This window comes from Thermobia domestica, chromosome 2 (assembly GCF_964235325.1).
Source record: "Thermobia domestica chromosome 2, izTheDome1.hap1.1, whole genome shotgun sequence".
Taxonomy (NCBI): domain Eukaryota; kingdom Metazoa; phylum Arthropoda; class Insecta; order Zygentoma; family Lepismatidae; genus Thermobia; species Thermobia domestica.
The window spans coordinates 71,423,611-71,436,586 of NC_137455.1; the positions used below are offsets into that span (position 1 = coordinate 71,423,611).

Here is a 12,976-nt window from a genome sequence, read left to right on the forward strand (position 1 = left end):
TATTTTAAAAACTTAACCTTAATTCAAAATGGCGGATTTCAAGATGGTCGCTGTCAGGTATACCCTTACTATATGACTTCCCCCTAGTCCTAATATGTACCCATATATTTGTTATTCACCTCTTGTCGTTAGAAGAGGTCTTACAGAGCTTTTACCTCCAAGTGTATGAATACTATTCTGTACTTCCATGTGATGTTCTGGTAGCTGTATCTCCTAAACCCCTGGAGCTTCGCACCTACAACTTCACTGAAATACTGATCACATTTAGTACTACTTTCTCATATGTGTCTCAGTCAGCAACTCGATTCACCCAAACGTAAGGTTTACTTGTCAGTAACTGATATTTCCAACACTCACACCCTCATAAAGATAACATATAGTAAAGTAAAAAAAAATACATACACTTGTTCCAACTACAACCAGTGGATATTGCACAACATTACACCAGAGGGGATGACGCATATTCACCACCAATGTTCAATTCAAATGTCAGACTAATCAGCTGTACAAGCGAGTTGGGTCAGCGTTAAATATAGATTATTGTTTAATGCTAGGTATAAGACTAAGAGAGCTTGGGAACATTGCTATAGGATCTGATGAGTAATAGTTACATATAGGAAATGAACTAAACCAAGTGTTAAGGTTAGGAGGTCGTACCAACGACTATACATGGCGAGATAGGTCATAGTAAAACAGAGAATTCTCTTTAAAAGAAGGAATAAAAATCTTATGTTATAGTTGGTTGTAAGAGTTTAAGAGAATGTCTGAAACGAAAGGGAGCGAGACACTTCTTATCGTCTATGTTCTTTCTAATTTTTTTTAAAAGAAATAGTTATTTCACAGAAATCGTAAGAGGAGGAAAATTTGGAATGTCTTGATAGAATTCGTGTAACAACTGCATTGAGTAATTTTTAGAGACGTATGTAGATGAGAACTTGTCGTGGATGTACAAGGTGTTTGCAAAACCACCGCAAAAATTTGGGGCGAAATTTTAGCCACGCCATACCATAATACAATTTTATTGACAACCCTCAAAATGCAATGAAAAAGATTTCCTTCAGTAAACAGGTCCCTCCTTCCGAACATGGTAAAGAAATGCTGATTCTTCCACCGATGTCAACCATTCACTCCCATACCTAAGATTAGTTCTTTTGGATTGGCTCGTACATCTTCCTAGGGTCAATATAACCTTGTGTTCATTTGCTAATTAGTCTATACAACATTCATATGTGACATAAACGCCAGTTTTCATTTGATAAACTGGTCGTTATTCACCACTGCCTACGTGAAATAATTCCCACTTTTCGTTTCCTATGCTCTTTCAATAGAATCTGACAAGTAGAAACCATCTAGCTAAAGCAATCTAAGAGGCAACTTCAATAGCTCTTATGTTCTGATGCTAACACCAAAAAGTGCATATAATACATGTAAATTTTAAAATAAAAATTATGATGATTACTTACATTTCACTTTTTCTTCTATGAATTTGTATCCTACACTTGGTATGCAGATATTTTCTTATCATTTTCTTACTGAAAAAGAAAGAAAATGAGTATGCATTCTAATAAGACAAAACTCACAAATATATCCAATTAAGTTGTTTTCCTAACTCCAACATAATCCTAATCAAATATGATCACCTAGAATACTATGTTCACAGGCAACTCCCCCAAAATAGTCATATTAAGATGTAAGTATTCTTCCCACTGTTAAGAAACGATATTATGTTATTCGAATCTCATGTTAAGTTTTGACTGCGTTTCAATGCTAAATGAAAGACTAAATAATCTTCCCAAAACGTTATCTGAATGTAAAAACTGGTTGCTAACACTCACACCTTCGCTGCGTGCGGTTCCGAGTTCGTTAAGAATTTCAACTTTGCTAAGGGCCACATAAATACAGATATGTACTTTCTTTTTGGACCTCAGGAAATACTTCCTGGCTACGCCCCTTCCACCATGTTTGCTCTAGTTCTTACTTGAGGAAGTATACAATTATTATTGATACGAAAATAAGAGGGAAAAAATTTGACAGGTAATAAGAACTACACTCATATGACCAGGCGGATAGAGCGATATCTGAAAATTCTGGTGTAACGAGACCGGGCACGCACTATACTCATTGCGCTAAAACTCGACCACCCACTTTGAATGTTCGATTATGACTCACATCTGCTTCGAAGATAGTAGCTTTTTCCATGTTAAGTGAAAGATTTTGACCAGTTTTTCGTATTTATATATTGACAGATAATGTAGCTTAGTTGTAATATTGCTTGTTTGGTTTATGTTGTCTGTATTTGTAAATCATACAGAACAGCAAGAGATTGTCAGTTACATCATTTGAATCTTTAATGATTTAGTATTGAATTCCTACCTTTATTCATTTATGGCGTATCATTGATAGTGTAATGACTTTTTACGGTGTATATCTGTTGACGGTTACGGTATTTATCTGTCGGTTGTATCAAATGTATACGTTTAATTAATATGCATCATCATCCGAGTGAAGAAATAAATTAACTATATATATATATATATATATATATATATATATATATATATATATATATATATATATATATATATATATATATATATATTTACATGTAAGATATACTTATATACTGCAGTTGTATTCGTATTATTTTATTAAATTTGTTTTAAATATTTTATGAAATAGAGGTGATTAATCAGAAAATTGGCTGTTTTGATAGTTACCGTTATATTTTTTATACATAAATAAGCATAAACTTTCTTAAAATGCTCTCTACATATACCTATCGCAAATCTGTGTATAGGTTTGATGAAATTAGATTAGAATACTAATTTGAAGGATAACATTAGAAACTCTAACCGTGAGAGGAGCTAAGATGTGAGCAGAGCGTTTCTTAGGATTATTCCAGTAGGGTTTGGTTTAATTCGTTGGAAAAGACATGAAATCGAAGTTCTACTTTTGCGTTCCTGATTATGTACCTAAGGCAAGGGAGACGGTGATGATAAATGAAATAATGGAACTAATAAAGTGCGAAGAAAGAGAATAGCCCTGAGAAAACCTACGTACACAGTGTTTGTGGGTAGTTGTCCACCAGAAAACCCATTTGCCGCGAGCTAAGTTTGAACTAGGTATCCCACACACCAGAAATGAAAGCTTTACCACTGAGCCACCGCGAGTGATTGTTTTAAGCTTTTCGGCCTTCTCAACATATGCTATAGCTATTTATTGTGATAAATTGTCAAGAAAGAAAAGTCTTAATTTTGAATGAGGATTATAAAATTATTACACAGGTAGAACTTTAAATTTCAAAGTCTGTCTTCGCAGGAAGTAAGATATTATTTTAAGGAGAAATTATTACATAGGTGAAAAAAAAACTATTGTTTTGAAAGCCTGCTCTCACAGCAAAACAATTGAAGCAAGTATATAATTTTAAGAGTGAAAAACAGTAAATAACGAACTCCTCCTCAAACAAGAAAAAAATCTTAGAATAAAGAATAGGATCTGTTTATTTATCAGGATCATGAAAACAAGATTTAGATCTACACAAATCCAATAGAAGAAAATTGTTATATAAACTGAGATAAGTTTTGCAAAATTAATTCTCATTTCTGTTTTTTGCCTTCTTTAGTCACATCAATAATAGAGTCTATCTCTATTTGGTATTCGGAAACTTGTGAGTTTATAAGGCTCCAGTAACAGCGAGAATGACTAGATTTTGCTTAGATTTTGAGCTAGATTACGATTATAGATAATTGTATTTTCCTTAAATTAGCAATTATTTGCTGTATCATCATCATACGAATTAAGAATCGATTTTAGAAAAGTCTTTCCAACTAAATCAATGAGAATCCATTGTGATAGCCATGATCACATTTGTCGATTGTCGTTTTCTCATGATTTCAATATGACACTAATAATTGTCATCGTTTTGTTTGTTGAGGTCATTGTTCAGTGTATGCAGTTTACCAATAATTTCTATCGAGCGCAGTTTATGAAATTAAATTGGCATGACAGATTTAATTGATGCATTCGGTGAGGTAGAAAACCTTAAAGTCACACTTCTCTAATTGATCTTACAGTAAGGTGTACTGTCTTAATTATAATTAATTATGACGCACTTGTGATATGAGTCAATATCTTCTCCTGAGTTTTCATTGTGCAAGCTGAAGAATTGGCCCAAGGGCTTTGTACACCCTTAATCCGGCTCTGTCCTGTATAAATGTTAATATGCTCCAGGTGATAATAAAGTAATTTTTTAGTAACTGGTATATGATCAAACAAGTGTGAATATACGAGTAGAATCTCTAGAACTGGGAATGTATTGTTTTTGTAACTTCACTCAATATCGTTATTTTAGATTTTACTTGAGGAGGAGCAAAATCCTAGATGTCAATAGAGTTTCCCGTTTTTTATTACCTTATGAATAAAAATGTATGTAAATGTCAAACTCGGGGCGGGCAGGGGGCCAGTTGTTCCCCCTAGATCCCCAAATGACGCCCTGCTTTGGCTATTTTATCGTTATTATAACCCTCATAGATAGTTTGGATAGAAAAAATAAGTGTGGTAAAGCAAGCTCCAATTTTATTTGTAGGTGTCGTTTTAGTATCTATATTCATTTGAAACTTCTGAAGAGAAAACAGACATGGTGTGCAGGAGAAACAAACGTGGTGTGGAAGTGTTTTGATAATTACTGAATATTATTGAGCAGCACACAGTTTTAAGAGATTCAACACCCTTTTAAAAAAAGATAATTCGGTCATTAAATTGAACCTGAACCTTCCATGACGAAGGTGAGTATTCTAAAAACGTAATCCAGAGAGGACTCCGTTCAGTTGAGTTTTCTCTCTACCGTTGAATCCGGAGATCTATGCACGCTGAAGGAAAAAGTGCGGATAATGTAATTCAGGATGAATGACACAAGGAATCGAATCCAAGTTCTGCTTCAAATGAAGCGAATATACTATTTGTTGCTTGTTTAAAATAGTTTAATGTGAATAGGTGTGAAAGGCTTAGCTCCTGATGTAATGTGAGTTTTTAAGTGTAGGTTCAGCTTAACGTAGCTACACGGAGAAAAATGCATACTCCAGTCGGCATGTAAATGCTGTTTTTACCAGGTTACGCGCGTCACCACATTAAGTAATGTTGTTTCATCAGTAGTACGATCTACACCACCGTCCAGCGAAAATTTCGTATTGTGGGACCACCATTTCAAATCTAGAATTAACGCCATACCCATTCCGACGGTGGTAACCTACGTATATAATGTTGTTACTACCTTCCTACGAGTGTCCCATCTAGGTTCTTTCTAAATCTGTGACTCCCTACCTTACGAGAGTAATAGTTTTTAACACGAAATCAATCATGTGAATAAAATTATCCAATCACAGAGAGTCTAGTTCGACGCCGAACTCCAGACTTGGCATAGTGTTCCCACCTGCTGTACTTTTATACATGAAATTACATTACTTAAGGAGCGCACCCGCATAAATACGATGTATCCACACGGAAATCCTAGTCCCTTTTTTCTCAGTGTATAAAGGTAAACTGAACCGTACTTAAGCGTGATTATATAAACTTTCAGTTGGACAAGAATTTATAGATAGGGGAATTTCCCTTCACGAATCTTTTTTTTTTTTTTTTTTTTTAAGGAAAAAAATTAAAGCAAGTCTTTTATCAATATAAGATCCACGCACCTGGTAGGTTAGCACAAAAGATGAACAGACTTATCTGACCCCCCATATATCTCATAGCCAATGAGACGAAAGTTATCGCTTTATGAAAGAATTCCTTTTCCCGTGATCCCATCTAATGCAAGATACTAGGCTACATTTTAAAAACCCTTGTCAATATAAATCTCACAGGAGAAGCAGTTATTTTTAGATTTTAGAAAAAAAATAATGGCCCTATACGTATACAGTGAACATTTATATAAAACTTTGAGTTTCTTGGTGTGTAGATTTAAAGTCGATTTCATAAGCAATAAAATTGATGTACCAAATAGCAATACTCCATTTCTGTCTTTTAAGTTCACAGATATAGGGTGTCCATAAAGTTATTGTACGCCATAAATGTAAATAATGTAAGATATATAAACCAAATTGCATCTATGTACATTCTAAGAAAGATGTTCGCTACACTAATGTGCAGAATTATGTATATGCAGACACGTTTGTAAGTCCAAAGAGGTCTGTTTTTAACATATTTTATACAAGGCATTTCAAAACCGTATTACTGTCATTGTGGGTATCTTGTACATCTTAGGGGATTTTCTGTAAGAATTATCAAGGGTAAATTTGCATGGTTTGTATGTACAGTGTATAAATTTAGTGATGACGTCAATTACTTATTTAACATTAAGATGTTACTATTGTCAACATTCTAGGTACTTTTTTTTTATTGAAATAAGAAGTATACACGTACAGTGTCATCATGGGTGGAGCTATGGGGCTTCCCTCTCCCCCAACTTTTTGACAACTTCATTATCTTTATTCCTGACTGCATGACCATCTTTATTCCTTAAATGAAAGGTCTGAGACCAACCAAAAGGTCTGCCTCCCAGCAAATAATTCCTAACTCCACTTATAAGTGTTATATATTTATTTTATGTTGGAATTGATCACTTCTTGCTAGTTTAGCAAGTGCCTTTGGTGAGCTTGGTACACGATTCAATTTACTGTCAAAAGCGGATTGACGTAGTTTGTAGGTTACCTAGGCTACCAGCAATAGCCCTAGAACATTCTACAACTAACATAATATAGCACAGGTAACTCATTAACTTTACAGTTTATTACCTTCTTTTAAGAGTAAAAAATTATCTAAATATTTCGCAAACATGAATATGTATACTGAAATACAGTCATTTCAGTTTTATACACATTACTTATAAGAACTGCGACGTGGCAGCACTGTGGAAACCGCTGCTTAGTGTCTTCACAAGGACCGTATCACTTGCACGTATTCATATTTGCTTTTGGTCTGAGGTAAACACTAAATGAAAGTGATATGAATAAAAACAGCAACCATTTTTGAGAATGAAAATGATTTAGTGGGGATATCAGCAGCGAGGCTATTTGTTCTTGTCATGATAAGGTTAATGACCGACACAAGCAGCGCATTAAAAATTCTAAATATTACTTTATAAAACCATTTTAGGGGTACTTGAGAATGGATTGAAGAATGAGTTGTCATTACTCACAACTTCCATTTACTCCAGTGACCGATGTAATGCGGGAAATTTAAATACTAGGAAGAAAAGTATCGATTTTTATTTTGGTGAGTATTTTTGTTACAGAGTACAGATTATACTCATAGAAGGTTTGTTTGTACACGTACCAGTGTAAAACTGTACATTTAAGATTAAATAACAATCGAAATTTTTTTCCAGTGTTGCAAACTGATAGAAAGATAACTGAAACTAATTTGTTTCAATACTGTGAAAATGTTGCCTGCAGTGATAATTTCCAGGGCTGGCCCTCGAAGCTACAAAGTATTCCCCAGGGCATACCTCCGATCCTGCCTAACTTAATTACCAGTATTTTCGCAACACTCTCTGTGTATTGAAAGTTTTCTCTCGGGGGCAGTTGAAATAACTATTGGTTGCATGAACGTCAAGCACAGAGGCAACCCTTGAGGAAGTCATGTTGATAAAATAATAATAATAATAATAATAATAATAATAATAATAATAATAATAATAATAATAATAATAATAATAATAATAATAATAATAATAAATAAAATAATCGCTAAAAGGTACAAGTGAACTGTGCAAAAGTATGATGGAGCTTCAGTTATGACGAGAAACAATGATCTGAAAACTCAAGTTCAACAAAAATATTCCAACTACTATTTATCCATTGTTACGCACATTTTCTGTATTATTATTATTATTATTTTAATGTATTTTCAAGATCAGTGTTAGACCAAACCGCGAAACCAGTATACATCACTGTTGAAATGTATAATGGTAACTAAGGAAGTTCTGTTGCTTTGTGTGGAGGTCTGTGTTAAATTGGCCTTCACGCCGTGAGTTGAATGCGAATGGAGATAAGGCGATGGTCAGTTGTTGGTGTGGGTATATCCAACATACTGCCTGGTTCTGGCAGTTAAGTTACACCGTGAATTTACGTAAGGACAGAATAAAAATGCGACCTCCACAGGGCGTCGTAAGGGCGTGTATGATGTACGAGTTCAAATTGGGGTCAAGTGCCGCTGCAGCGGGGCGGACGATATGTTAGGCCTTTGGTGAGGGTGTTGTGACTACGCTGACAGTGAAGCAGTGGTTTAACAAGTTTAAAGATGGTGACGAAATACTCGAAGACGCACCACGTGCCGGAAGACTAACCTTCAGGCGACAATTGAGGCGAACAGTGCCCAGACAGTGAGGAACTGGAACTACAATTCATTCTCTGTGTGAGTGGAGAAACCATTCGGCAGCACCTCCATCAACTTGGGAAGCACTACAAGTTGGATCAATGGATCCCACATGATTTGACTCCGGGTCAGAAGGCAACACGAGCAAACACCTGTGTTTCTTTGCTGTCTCGTCTGAGGAAGGAGACATTTCTGGACGGGGTGTTGACATGTGTTGAGAAGTGGGTCCTGTACGAAGCTCCGTGGAACCGTCGTCATTGGTTAGCATCCCATGATCTGGTACAAAACAGCCGAAACCAGCACTGCACCAGAAAGTCCTCCTGCATATTTGGTGGACTGCTCGCGGCATCGTGCATCGGAAACTGCTACCTGCTGATCAGAGCATCAATGCAACTATGTACTGTCAGCAGTTGAGCTGTGTTCAAGAAAAACTCAAAATTCTGGAGCCAGCACTTCTGAATCGCAAAGCGGTCCTTCTGTTACAGGACAATACTAATCCCTCCTGGCTATTATGACGCAGGACGCCATTCTACACCTTGGGTGAAAAACATTATTGCATCCACCATACTCCCCGGACTTTGCACCTTTCGATTATCGCCTGTTCCATTCCTTGAACAATTACCTTAGAGGACGCCAGTTCAAATTCCTTGTAAAGGTGCAAAATGGACTTGATAATCTTCGCATTACGGCTCACCTTGTCCTACCGCGATGGCCTTCCAGAACGTTGGCAGGAGGTCGGCGATGCTGATGGGGACTATTTTTGATCTTCCAGGTACGTCTTAGGTGACACATCGATGTTCGAAGGTGGTGGGTGAAAAAGCAACAGAACTGTCTTGGCTACCTCGCTTTTGACTCATTGTGAGGAAACAGAAAAACTACACGAATTAAGATATCCTGAAATAACGTTTTTTTTTAAAAAAAAAAAAATCTTTTCTTAGAAAGATTGTCATTCCTCCGTACCAATTGCAGTGAAACAAGTTAATATCTTCATACGTAATAGCCTATCAGTTTTAATAAACTCGGAATTGATTGAAGCCCATTTAATTTGGGTCCTACGTTAAGCTGTAGATCCATATTTTATAATTCTGCGTTAAAACAGAATTTAACGCCAAATTACAAACACAAATCGAAGGGTTACACGTGTCATTTGTGTAAGTGTCTAGAAACAATTAAAGATGAAGGTTTACGATATAAATAGAAGTTCATTTTCGAAAAAGCACGGAATTTATTCTATTGTACAGAAGGATTAAACGGCCCGTTCTGAACATAGAAAATGTACTGATAAAAATCCGTTATCCGACAGCGGTATATTGTACAAATATACGGAATTCATAAGTTTACTACGGAAATCTATACGAGCATACGTTATCCATATGCTACATACGTACTGCCTTTTTCCCGCATAGATGGTATGCCACTGCAGGATGTCTGACATCTAACAGTTTTACGTATATTACATACGTATATGTATGTTACTTACGTCAGCTATGTTATATACGCCCATCTGTATATGAGATCCTGACTGCCTATATATATATATAGTTTTTTCTTTCGTTAGGAAAGTACGTTGATTAATGTTTATACGGAAAGTATTATAAAACACATGTTTTCAGTTACACGTTTTCTGCAGGATGTTACCTATAGGTGTACGTTAAGTCCAGAAACTACAGGATTTACGCATGTAACCTACATTTTCACGTATGTCACATACGTTTTTTCTCTCTGTGAATAAATTTACCCCTTTCAATTTGTGTGATAGATATACATACAAACATACATATACATATATATATATATATATATATATATATATATATATATATATATATATATATATATATATATATATATATATATACTGCATACGAGGGCTGACAACAAAGTAATGAGAATTGTTGGAAAAAATAACTTTACTTACATTTCTAACCAACCACAATGTCATCAACTTGAAAGTACTCCCCTTGTGCCTGCACACACTTACTCCATCGGTGTTCCCATTATTGGTAGCATTTCTGAAAGTCATCTTTTGGGATGCCTGCCGAAGCCCGTGTTACTGCTGTTTGAACGTCTGTTTCTGATTCAAAATGGTGTCGTTTCACCTTTGGAAACAGAAATATCACACTGGGCGTGAATAAGGAAGGTGTGGTAGCACTGTAATGAATTTTGATGCCAAATCCTGCCGAACAGACAATGCAATATGGGCTGATGCATTATCGTGACGGAGGATCCAGTTGTCAGCAATCTCTGGCAAACACAACGGACGCATTTTCGAAGTCTTTCGAGAATTTCTATGTAGAAATGTTGATTTACTGTCTGCCCTGAAGGTACGCACTCTTTATGGACAATTCCTTTGGAGTCAAACATGCACACAAGCATGCATTTCACCTTGTACTTCGACATGCGGGCTTTCTTTGGTCGTGGCGAATCTTTCGAACACCATTGCGCACTTTAACGTTTCATTTCTGGGTCATATTGAAAACACCAACTTTTATTACCAGTAATAATTCTGTTCAGTAAATTCCACTTGGTCCAACAAATCAGCCACCACAGTCCTCCGGTCATATTTTTATTACTGTGTGAGATTTTTCGGAACCAGTTTCGCACACACTTTTCGCATTCCCAAATTTTCAGTTAATATTAGACGCTCTGTTTCTCGAGTCATGTTCACTTCATTCGCAATCATTGTCACGGTTAATCGTCTATCCGCTCGCAAATTTTCCCTCACCTTGTCTATTTTCTCTTCCGTTCGTGTTATTGTGGGTCGCCCATTGCGGTGTTCATATTCGATTTGTGTTCTCCCTTCCGCAAACATTTTGTGCCATCGATACACCTGTGTCATTGATAACACTTCATTTTCAAAAGTCTGCTGAAGCTTCCGGTACGTTACTGCGACAGTCTCGCCAAGTTTCACAGAGAAGGAGGTTGCGTAGCGCTGCTCAATATTGCGTGCTTCCATTGTTGTTAAGAGGGTCCAGCACACGACCGCACTCTTCAACCTGTAACTCCACAATGAATAATATTTCGTGACTGCCACGTGCTGTGCTAGTGTAGCAGGCCCAAGGTCACACGCTGCCGGCGGTTTCATACACACACACACACACACACACACACACATATATATATATATATATATATATATATATAGGGTGTTTAATAAGTAATGGTCATAAATTAAACCGTGGATAGTACACGCCAAAACTAACATAAAAGTCTTAGTAAACATGTGTCCGCAAACGCTTCGTAACGGAGATAGCGGCTGTCGAAAGTGTGGGAAAATCAAGTTTAGAGACGAATATCTCAAAAAGTATAAATCGGAGAGAGGGCGGTCCAATGAATGACTATCGAAGTCAGACCTGCGCTATGCAGAAATGCATGGTTGAGAACTCTGCAATGCGCGCAAGGGATTCCCCAAAGAAGCGGAGAGATTCCCGGAAAATTGTCCAAGGAAAGGGGCTCAAGATGAACATCGAGGGCGAGTCTATCCACCAGTAATTCATAAGTCGTGGTACCAGGTCGAAAGCTCGAAAAGATACAAAATGGCGGACAATGTTTACGTGCCGTATGTGGTTGCATAACCAGCAGGAAATGACAGGACAGTCGAAGAAAGGTGGTGGTGCATGTTGTGAACTACTTCAGAGCACAATTCTACGACGAATCCACAAGTACGGAGTAGTCCTTTACTGTACCAATACCAAGGTAAAACAAACGATACGTGAAAATGAATTGAGCGGTCGAAAGGAACACTGGTAGAACATGCAAGCCAGCTGGAAATACTGAATCGGGGTTGCAACAAACGTTGAGCTCACCTTGGGTATATGATGTTGCGGGTTCAAATCCACTGAAATGCCCACTGAATGCAGTGGTTCTAATCCCAGATTTTCCAAATCGTAGGTTCCGTCCTTCGAAGCTCCTAAGCTCGTTTAAAGCAACAATAACTTAATCAATCGAGCGCCTGTAGATTGCTCATTATTTGGTTCATCCCCTGTACGTATACGTAAAAAAAAAAAAAAACTGTGCACGCAGTTCTTCTCAATCAGCTGGTAAGCCAGGAAATATGGAATGGAAGAACAGTACATTGTTTCGATTACAGACGTGAATTGGAAACACGCTTGCCTTTCCACGTTTGTTTATTATGTTGCCTGAAGGGTTCTGCTACTGGTCTACATGATTTCGTCGTACCGGAGTAGTCGCTTGGGAGAATGATTCATAGTGTAGAGATTCGTTGTCTTCACTTGTCTTCACTTGTCTTCACTTGTCTTGTTCGTCTACAGTGAATGTAGTAATTCTGTGTGTTGATGAGGTGTCAAATGCGCGTGCCTTTACAGTGTTGTGGATGTACTTACTTCACCGTATTGCGGGGAACAGTGCAATAGTTTCAGTAGTGTTGCAAAGCCACGGGGATACTATTTGTACAGTGTTAATTAGTGCTATTAGTGTGTTGCTAAATTATTGTTTACCTTGCTATTGATACAATGTACAGTAATATTGAGTATGCTGACATGCACTTTATGTACGGCAAAGCAAACGGGAATGCGGTAGAGGCCGCTAAGTTATATCGCGAGACTTTCCCTACGAGACAGCAACCAGAAAGAAGAACATTCATCAGAAT

The 12,976-nt window shown here is 36.9% G+C and overlaps 1 pseudogene; it reads right to left on the minus strand.

Moving 5' to 3' along the window:
- Window positions 1-10,936: 10,936 nt before the first annotated feature.
- Window positions 10,937-11,323, minus strand: LOC145679073 (protein GVQW3 pseudogene; annotated as a pseudogene).
- Window positions 11,324-12,976: the final 1,653 nt, after the last annotated feature.